General features: G+C 42.2%; 1 pseudogene; it reads left to right on the forward strand.

Annotated features, from left to right (window-relative positions):
• Positions 1 to 1,290: 1,290 nt before the first annotated feature.
• LOC144817946 (septin-10 pseudogene) lies at positions 1,291 to 3,227 on the forward strand (annotated as a pseudogene).
• Positions 3,228 to 10,246: the final 7,019 nt, after the last annotated feature.

Below are 10,246 nucleotides of genomic sequence, written 5' to 3' on the forward strand. Positions count from 1 at the left end.
CACACCCAGGAACTGTTCAGCATTGTCAGAGAATTCTCCTGTCCCTTCCAAGCCCGCTGCAATGACCTGACAGACTGCTTTCAGTGCAAAATCACCAACATCTACTGCAACTTTGACCCTAACTCACCAGCCTCAACCACCTCAGCAATTGCCTGCCTCTCCCACCACCCCAGGACCACTGACTGGAGTCAGCTCTCCACAGGAGACACCATATCTATCATAAACTCCAAACACTCTAGATCTCCCACAAACTAGGAAGAGAAGTCATTGCACGCCATCTCTCTGAACTACTCAACACTTCCATCACCACAGTGACAGAACAAAACGTCTGAAGGCACGCAAAGGTCAAGGCCCTCCGGAAAACACCCTCTGCCAACCCCAAAGAACTCAAAAATGACAGCCGATCTCGCTCCTCCCCTTCCCCGACAAAGTCTTGGAAAAAACATCAAGCGCCTGCTTACGGACTACCTCGAGACCAACAACCTGCTCCACCCTTCAAAATCCAGCTTCCGACCAAACCACAGCACCGAGATCACACTGATCGCAGCAACTGACAACAGATGCCTTCTCAACCAAGGTGGATCAACAGCCCTTATCTTCCCCGACCTTTCAGCAGCCTTCAACACGTCTCACACCACACTCTGATCACCAGACTCCACCACATCGGCATCCAGGGCAACGCACTCAACCAGCCGATTGTCAATCGGAGTCCACTTCTTTATCCTCACAGGTCTCAAACAGCAGGTGAAGTCCTTTGTCTGTTCTTCCACAGGCCCAGATTATGCTGAAGAGGTTGTGCAGGGGTGCCATATTTATATCTGACACTAGCCTGGGAATGGGTGTTACTCATGGCTCCTTCCTAAACAATAGGGAAATAGTTCCCAGGGCCACCCTACCCACTTTTGCAGCATTTTATCTCTACTCTTCTGCAATCAGTGCCCCTCTCGGCCCAAATTCAAAATATTGATGCCCTTCTCCCCGTGTGTGGTCAGGCAACCACATTGGCTCTTGTCTGCTTGGGGTGACAATGAATGGCCCTTGCAGGGTAACAGCTGACAGTGTAGGACTCTTTAAAGTTAATCCACTTCCTGGGTACACCTCAGATGGTCACCTTGCCAGAGCAACAGAAATATCTTCCTACATCCAAGGCTTTTTCCTGCTCTGGGAGCAGTTTTCACACCTCATCAAGGGGCCTTATCAGCTGCCCTATAATAGTTGGAGCTCATGCAACTAGGCTTACAGAGGCTTTGGCATGGAACAGTAACTTTCTAAAAGTAAGAGGAAGGGGGCATGATACATCAGGAGGAGGAGGGAGAGGAAAGGGGCGTTAGGGGCCAGGAGAAGACAGCAAAGATGACTTAACCCTACCCTTCTACCCCCTAGCCCTCCCGCCGTCGGCGCAGCAGAGCCCGCTGCCCCACCCGGAGGCCCAGAGCAGCTCCATGGCTTCCGCAGACATCGTCCGGCAGTTGCACTATCAGTGTAGTTTGGGCTTAAGAGCTCCGCAGAGCTTTCCTCCTGAAAATGGACATGAAAGGGAGCAGGGTGACAATATTCGTACATTGCCTTTTGCTGGTCACGTTGGCTTTGACAGTTTGCCAGATCAGTTAGTAAATAAATCCATCAATCAAGGCTCCTGCATTAATATTCTATGTATTGGAGAGACGGGCATTGGAAAGTCAACGCTCATAGACACTTTATTTAATACAAACTTTGAGGAGGACAAGTCATCTCATTGCGAACCTTCTGTAAAGCTTAAAGGGCAGACTTATGAGCTCCAGGAAAGTAGCGTGCGTTTGAAATTAACCATTGAAAGTACAGTAGGATTTGGCGACCAGATAAACAAGGAAGACAGCTACATGCCCATTATAGACTACATAGACAAACAATTTGAGTTCTACCTCCAAGAAGAATTGAAAATCCAACGTTCCATACATAACTACCATGATACACGTGTACATGTCTGCCTTTATTTCCTTGCCCGTACTGGCCATTCCCTGAAAACCCTTGATTTATTGACGATGAAGAAGCTAGACAGTAAGGTCAACATAATTCCAGTCATATCTAAAGCTGACACAATTTCTAAAGCTGAGCTGAACAGATTTAAGGTTAAGCTCATGAGTGAGCTAGTGAGCAACGGAGTTCAAATATATCAGTTTCCAACAGACGACGAGACGATATCTAAACTGAACTCAAGCATGAACGCACAGCTCCCATTCGCTGTTGTGGGAAGTATGGATGAAGTCAAGGTTGGTAACAGAATGATGAAAGTACGCCAATACCCCTGGGGAATTGTACAAGTGGAAATGAGAATCACTGTGATTTTGTAAAGCTTCGGGAGATGCTTATTAGTACTAATATGGAAGACCTGAGAGAACAGACCTACGTGAGGCATTATGAGCTACACAGGCGCTTCAAATTAGAGGAGATGGGATTTAGCGACATTGGTCCTGGAGACAAACCAGTCAGTGTACAGGAGACCTATGAAGCAAAACGAAATTAGTTTTTCAGTGAACTGCAGAGGAAAGAAGGAGAAATGAGGCAGATGTTTGTGCAGAGAGTCAGAGTGAAAGAAGCAGTAATGAAAGAAGCTAAGCGAGAGTTGCAGTGCAAATTTGAACACCTCAAGACACTTCATCAAAATGAAAGACTCAAGTTGGAAGAAAAAAGGAAGCAGTTGGAAGATGAGATGATTTTATTCAATAAAAAGAAGATGGCAAATGAATTACTACAGTCCCCAAGTTCTGGAGGGTCCTTCAATACTAGCTTAAAAAAGGATCGTATAAACTCTGGTTTCATGTAGTACTGAAGACTGATCTTCGATTTATAACTTCTGCATCGGTAATACTATTTTATTTACATTATTCTTCATTATGCTTAATAGTAAAGACTATGGGTATTGCAAATTAAAAATCACAAAAGGAAACTGACAAATGTACACATCATTGCTATCAGTATTTTTATCTTGGGAAACTTTTTTGCTCAGCTTCTATTTTACATAGCACTTTGGTGTTAGTATTTGCCTAGTAGAGATCCGCAATGCGTTTTGTACCATGGCTGCTGCCTACTTTGCTTACAGAGTTTTACTTGAGCCGAGAAAAGGTATTGCGAAGTGCAGAGAAAGTTGAATTCATGTTTTTCTATAAAGTGCCATTTTTATGTAATCAGTTTTTTATAATATCTAAAACGGTTTCTGTAACTAGTGTATAGTCTGAAACATTCCAATATGTAGTGCTCTCGATATTGGATTTGAAAAAAACAATTAGGAACTAATATTTGGACAAGGGACAGAGACGGACTAGTGACAGCACAAACTATGATTAAACAGAATACATGGTACAAAATTATTTTATTGAGTATTCGTTATGGTAAAAACACATTATTATTTAAATATACATGATTATTGCGTGCATGCCTTCATTATACATGTGACTTTTTATCTACATATATAGACATATATTGTCGGGTCCTATACATATTTCATGGTAATAGAATTTAACATGAGGTCTGTGCGAAGGCTTGTTTTAGCACATTTGTACATTAAAACATGGCTAGGTATGTCATCTACGCGCGTTTCGGCTGGAGGCCTTCATCAGGGGGCCATGTAGGTATCCAAGTGGACCTTTAAAGTGTATCGTTAATCTGTTTATGATTTTCTATTTTCACATGTCTTGTTATTTAGGAGTGAGCTTCTGGTATTTAAGCTGTAAGGTTACTCCTATTTGGTGAGGGGCTACGTGCTGTTGATGCCCAGTAGCTGATTTGCAGATAACCTGTTGACTCGGTTTGATATTTCTCTAGATTGGAGTCTGTTGACGGTTCTGGTCGCACTGGCAATCTTGAAGATGCGTCAACTGTAAGTGCACGTGGGGTCTGTAGGCTTCAGGGCGTTAGTGGACGGGTGCCGCCCTGTTGATGGCAGTACGTGGACACATGGAGTGACTGATGTTTTTCTGTTGATCGTCTTCCAATTAGGGGGTCTTATCGGCGTCTGTATAGGTGAGGCCAAGGATGAAATGGACTTAATGGCGGTTTGATATTTCTCTAGATTGGAGTCTGTTGACGGTTCTGGTCGCACTGGCAATCTTGAAGATGCATCAACTGTATGTGCACGATCAACGGAAAAACATCAGTCACTCCATGTGTCTACGTACTGCCATCAACAGGACGGCACCCGTCCGCTAACGCCCTGAAGCCTACAGACCCCACGTGCACATACAGTTGATGCATCTTCAAGATTGCCAGTGCGACCAGAACCGTCAACAGACTCCAATCTAGAGAAATATCAAACCGCCATTAAGTCCATTTCATCCTTGGCCTCACCTATACAGACGCCGATAAGACCCCCTAATTGGAAGACGATCAACAGAAAAACATCAGTCACTCCATGTGTCCACGTACTGCCATCAACAGGGCGGCACCCGTCCACTAACGCCCTGAAGCCTACAGACCCCACGTGCACTTACAGTTGACGCATCTTCAAGATTGCCAGTGCGACCAGAACCGTCAACAGACTCCAATCTAGAGAAATATCAAACCGAGTCAACAGGTTATCTGCAAATCAGCTACTGGGCATCAACAGCACGTAGCCCCTCACCAAATAGGAGTAACCTTACAGCTTAAATACCAGAAGCTCACTCCTAAATAACAAGACATGTGAAAATAGAAAATCATAAACAGATTAACGATACACTTTAAAGGTCCACTTGGATACCTACATGGCCCCCTGATGAAGGCCTCCAGCCGAAACGCGCGTAGATGACATACCTAGCCATGTTTTAATGTACAAATGTGCTAAAACAAGCCTTCGCACAGACCTCATGTTAAATTCTATTACCAGGAAATATGTATAGGACCCGACAATATATGTCTATATATGTAGATAAAAAGTCACATGTATAATGAAGGCATGCACGCAATAATCATGTATATTTAAATAATAATGTGTTTTTACCATAACGAATACTCAATAAAATAATTTTGTACCATGTATTCTGTTTAATCATAGTTTGTGCTGTCACTAGTCCGTCTCTGTCCCTTGTCCAAATATTAGTTCCTAATTGTTTTTTTCAAATCTTATACCTATCCCGTATTAGGAACTCTAGTCGGGGATACCCCTTCTTCCTTACATACACGTGCTCTCGATATTGTTAACCATTTTGGGACAATTTAACCAATCTTTATCTTGAAGAGGCCAGTCTCCACACCACTTTAATAACATTGCAGAGTTTAGAGGTATTTTTGATGTTACACAAAGCATAAAACAGCTGTGAATTATCCTACTAGAAAAAAAGGCCGTCAGTGCGCCAGATGTTAAAGTGCATGTTAAACATTTTTTTGAAAAATGTAGCTACTTGTGAAATGAGAAAAATGTTTGTCTTCACATGTATGTTTTTCTTCATAAAACGTTAAAAACTTTTCGTAGGCAGGCATCTGTATCTAAAATGCCTGCTGTATCACTTTAAGACTGCAACATGTTTGTGAAGCTGTGGACAATTGTTTACCAAATAATATGCTGTAATGATTAGCTTGTAAACACTGTGCCTTAACGAAAATTGTGTACAGTTCTACTTGTATAATTCATAATCAATCTATACCCTTTGTCAACTATTAAAAATAAATTATAGTTATAAAAAAAAAAAAGTACATTTCCTTTAACCGCATGCGTGCGGCGGTTATTTTTGCGCTGCGCGGCTTTTTTCCAAAAGCCGCGCAACATGACGAGCTGAGCTCGTCATCAGCGTGCGAGCGGCACAACTCATGACGAGCTCAGCTCGTCATGAGCGCCGAAGGGGTTAATAGCTATTTAGAATTTGATTTTACCATTAAATTACAATTTGAATAACTGTTAAAAAGGGCTTTAAAATTATATCTGTTTTCTAGCTGAAATTAGCATTTTTAAATGAATTAATGTAATGCAATGCTTTGCTTGCTACAATAAAAATTGGTAACTGGGTTTTTTCACTGCAAAGACGTGTAACATTACATTTGCACATGTTCTACTTTTAAATAACATGCACTCTGCCTTGGAAGCTCATACTTCCTATATAGTGATCAGTTATCAATATTTATAAAATAAGGTGTTAACCTCTTAAAAAGGTTTATTTTGAAAGGTCGAATTGCAGTTAAAACTGCCACAGCCAGGCAACAATAGAAGGCTTGCAGTAATGGTTGTACTGTGACTGCAGTGGATGGCACAATGGGTGCTGAAGTACATTTTGTTGAAACTTTGTAGCTTATACTAGGAACTTATAGGTAAATTAAAAGTGCCAGTTAGGAGTATAGCCAATTTCAAAATGTTTTAGTGGTCGGTGCACATGCTCTGTGGCCTGGTTAGCAGAGTCACAGGGCAGAGAGTAAAATACAGCAGCATCAGTGTTTTCCTAAGTTTCAGCCACCCTTGCTACAATGTAAATTGCTTTTGGGGTGTTTTCATTGTAAATGAGAGTTTACTATAATATCCAAGCATAAGTCCTACTTTTAAATACCATGTGCCCTGCTTTATCGGCAGTAAGGCCTACTTAGGGGCGATTTATTATTATGTAAAACAGGAAAATGTAGGCCTGTTGCTGGGTTTATTTTGACTGGCTTAATTGCACTTGAAAAGCTGCATTAGTGAGGCTACTGAGGTAGGCCTGAAGTCAAATTTTACTGTGTCTCTTTTGTGGATGGCACAATAGGTTATTCACGCTACTACTAACATTTAACTTACAGGCTCAGGGTACAGATTTTTGGTATACCAATTTCAACATTTTGAAAGGAGGGGCACAGGAATTTTACCCCTACTTAGTAGGGGGAAAGTGCACAGTATTCTTTAGCCATCAAAAACAGTAAAGGCAAAAATTACAGGGATACCACTCAAAAGAGGGTACTTTTCTACACTGCTCCTCTATGTCTGCAGTATCTAAGGATGCTCAGTGTTTTGCTCACAAAATGGCAAATGCTCACGTTCGGCCCTCGTTGTTCCTCTCACGTGCTGCCTATCAATGCCACACCTTATCCCTGCCCCTCGCAATGTCACAGATTATTACCGGTCACAACAAACATGAGAAAAAGGTGGAACACACAGGCAAAATATGTTTGAGATTAGTTTATTATATAAACAAGGATTCATTTTCGGTAGAACCCAAAATAAGTTTACAAGAATTGTACATAAATGAAGATATTTCACATTTAACTGAAGGTGGCTTATGAAAACACATTGATCCATCAGTACCTATCAAAAGTTAAAGGTGGACTTGAAATTACAAGGGATTTGAAGGGTAATCACACCATTCAGCATTATATCTTAGTAGTTAAGCAAAGCAGGCCACCATGCTAGAGACACTCAGGAAGAAAACGCAACCCATTTTAGAGTCAGGTTACTAATAGGATCACTAGCACTTCCTCCTTCCACACACGTCACCCACCATCTTAGGGTTCACATAAGCCTTAGCATTGACTAATATGAGTTCATTCACCACACTAGAGAGAACATTTACGGCATACTATACTGTTCTGTCACATATAAAACAGTACTGTACACTATGGAACACTGCTGCCCAATATGTCATCTTTCTAGCTGATTGCCCCTACTGCCTAATATTACACTTTGCTACTGTTCTCGATCCAGGACTATGTCACAGGCTGGGTCTGTATGCTGAAAGGAGCAATCCTTACTAGCTTGGCCACCTGGATTTGCATGACCAGAAATAACTGTGACCTCTTTCGAGGCTCCATATTTCAACAGCAAATGTGCGGCTGGTTACAGGGAAGCAACGATCACGGATTCGCGGGACGGCACACCAGCAATGAATTTTCAGCCTGCTCATTGTATTCCATTTTAAAGCAACACCAATGTCTGCCTTTCTCCCTTGCCATGTCCATATATTTTGCTCACAGGCCCCTCCAGCTTCTCATTGTTTATCACAGTCAGGACTTTGCACTACACAGGAAAATTAGAACTGAATCAGCAGCGCTCTGATCTAGAATCACCACAGTGACGAAAGCATAGGGTCTTAACAGCTCGTGGACACTGAAGGTGTCCATGTACACTGATACAGAAGTACTAGCCTTTAGTGACATAACTTCAGCCATGAAGAAAGATGGACAAAAACAAAAGCAATACTATACACAATGCATATTTGGCCTTCCATCTCCTTAGATTGATGCCCAGTGTCATGGTAAACAAGGTACCATATTTAAGTCTGATAACATAGGATAGTACATCATGTTTAGACAAAATATGAGATGAGAGATGGAAAACCGTATTGCAGCACAAGTAATAAACAAGCATTTGCAATGCAATAGTATTCGCATTTACGAGAGTTTAAGCTATTGTCATTTATAATGGCAATAGCTCAAACTCTTGAAAATGCAAGACCTATTTCACTTCAAAGATGCAACCGCATTTGTCCAGGGCTGCTTGAAAGTGAAAGCGGGCATGGCGAGGAAAGCACGTCGTGCCTGCAGTAAGAGAAACACATTAAAGAAAAGAGTACTTACAAACTAAATAAGACATACCAGGTCGCATCCGAAGTAAAAAGGCCATTCGCCTTGGTGTTTACAAATGCAGACATGGCGGTATCAAGAAGGGACCAACAACCCTAATAAAGACTCGCAAGCCAACCGTTTAAGAAGGCCAGTGACACAAGCCAATGAAACATATTGGCAGAGAGTGGGCAGGGCTTCTCTTCCATACTCCACTACAACAAGTCTTGTAGAGCAGTGCATGCACGCTGACTCAGGCTCGACCTAAAAACAGCTGAGAAAATGTTGACATGAGTAGTTGTCTCACCTGTTCCACAGTTTTATCCTGTTTCCCCTTACAGTCTGCTCCTTAGTGCCTTTGTGAACTGCATTTATAATATAGCACTACAATGGTATGCTTATTCCCGAATGATATATTTTGCATTTATCTTGTCCTCGGGTGCTTTAGGTGTACTTTTCTTACGTAACGGTTAAGACCGATAGATGCTGTGGTTATTTGGTTGGGTTAGAGTGCTTTATGGCCTAATAATTTGTTTTGAATTCCTTTTTGGTTAGATTTGTTATTGTGAGAGAGGGACGACTAACTGATGTAAAAATCCTTTGTTTGTACTTTAATGAGACATATGGTGTCTAGTCATATTTCCCACTTTATCTTTGATTAGTTTGTTTACATGCACAAATGGAGGTGGGAAGTAAGGAAATGATATGTAGATATTAATAAAGGTATGTGTTAGAAATGGGGGTCTCTAGTTGGCAGAGGTAGGTACCTTTGTCCAAATAAGGACCTTTGCATCTAGTCAGGGTAAGGGTAATACACTTCTAAAATAACCCCTGCTCACCCCCTTGGTAGCTTGGCATGAGCAGAAAGACTTATCTCAGAGGTAGTGAGTAAAGCATTTGTGAACACATAAGGTAATGCAGTGAAAACACTTCAAATGGACACCACACCAGTTTAGGAAAATAGGTACTCTTTATCTAAACTAAAACCAGACCAAACTACAAAAATCCACAACACAGTAATAAAAATATGACTTTCAGATGGTAGAAATAGTTCAGTTCAAGCAAATTAAAGATGCAACACTTTTCACTAAAAGTACCTTGGATGCATCATGCAAACAAACAAAACAGGGTGCAGGGAAGGTGATGCGTTGGTTCCTTACGCTCAGGGAAGGTGATGCGTCGGTTCCTCGATCTGGGGGAGGTGATGCATCGGTTCCTTACTGCTGCGCAGGGGAGGTGACGCGTCGGTTCCTTACCAGAGAGGAGGTGATGCATCGGTTTCTTACTGCATGGGGAGGTGATGCGTCGGTTTCTTACTGCGTCCCCCAATGATGCACCAGACTTGGTGCCTCAATGTGATGCGATGATCTGGGATGATGTGTGGATTCTTGCAGCCGCACAGCAGGGCTTGCATAGGAATCGGTGCAGTGATCTCGGAATTTGGAGATCGTTGCACTCGATGTGGCGTGCAGCAATTTCTCTAGCCGCGGCAGGTGCTGCAACGATTTCTTCAGCAATGCATCACAAACAGGTACAGATACATCACGCTTCTCTGTGTTGATTTTTCCAGCTCCCAGCAGAAAGCAGTCTTTATAGGTCCAAAACAACAGCAGGCACCTCTTTGCTGGTCAGAACTCCCAGCAAGGAATTTCAGGAGAGCTGGTGGTGAAGTCTTTGTGACCCTGAGACCCCAGAACAAGAGGCAAGCTCAGTTTCAAGCCCTTGGGGATTTCCCACAAGCAGGGGACACAGCAAACAGAAAAGTAATTTCTCCTTT

This window comes from Lissotriton helveticus, chromosome 2_1 (assembly GCF_964261635.1).
Source record: "Lissotriton helveticus chromosome 2_1, aLisHel1.1, whole genome shotgun sequence".
NCBI classification, from domain to species: Eukaryota; Metazoa; Chordata; class Amphibia; order Caudata; family Salamandridae; genus Lissotriton; species Lissotriton helveticus.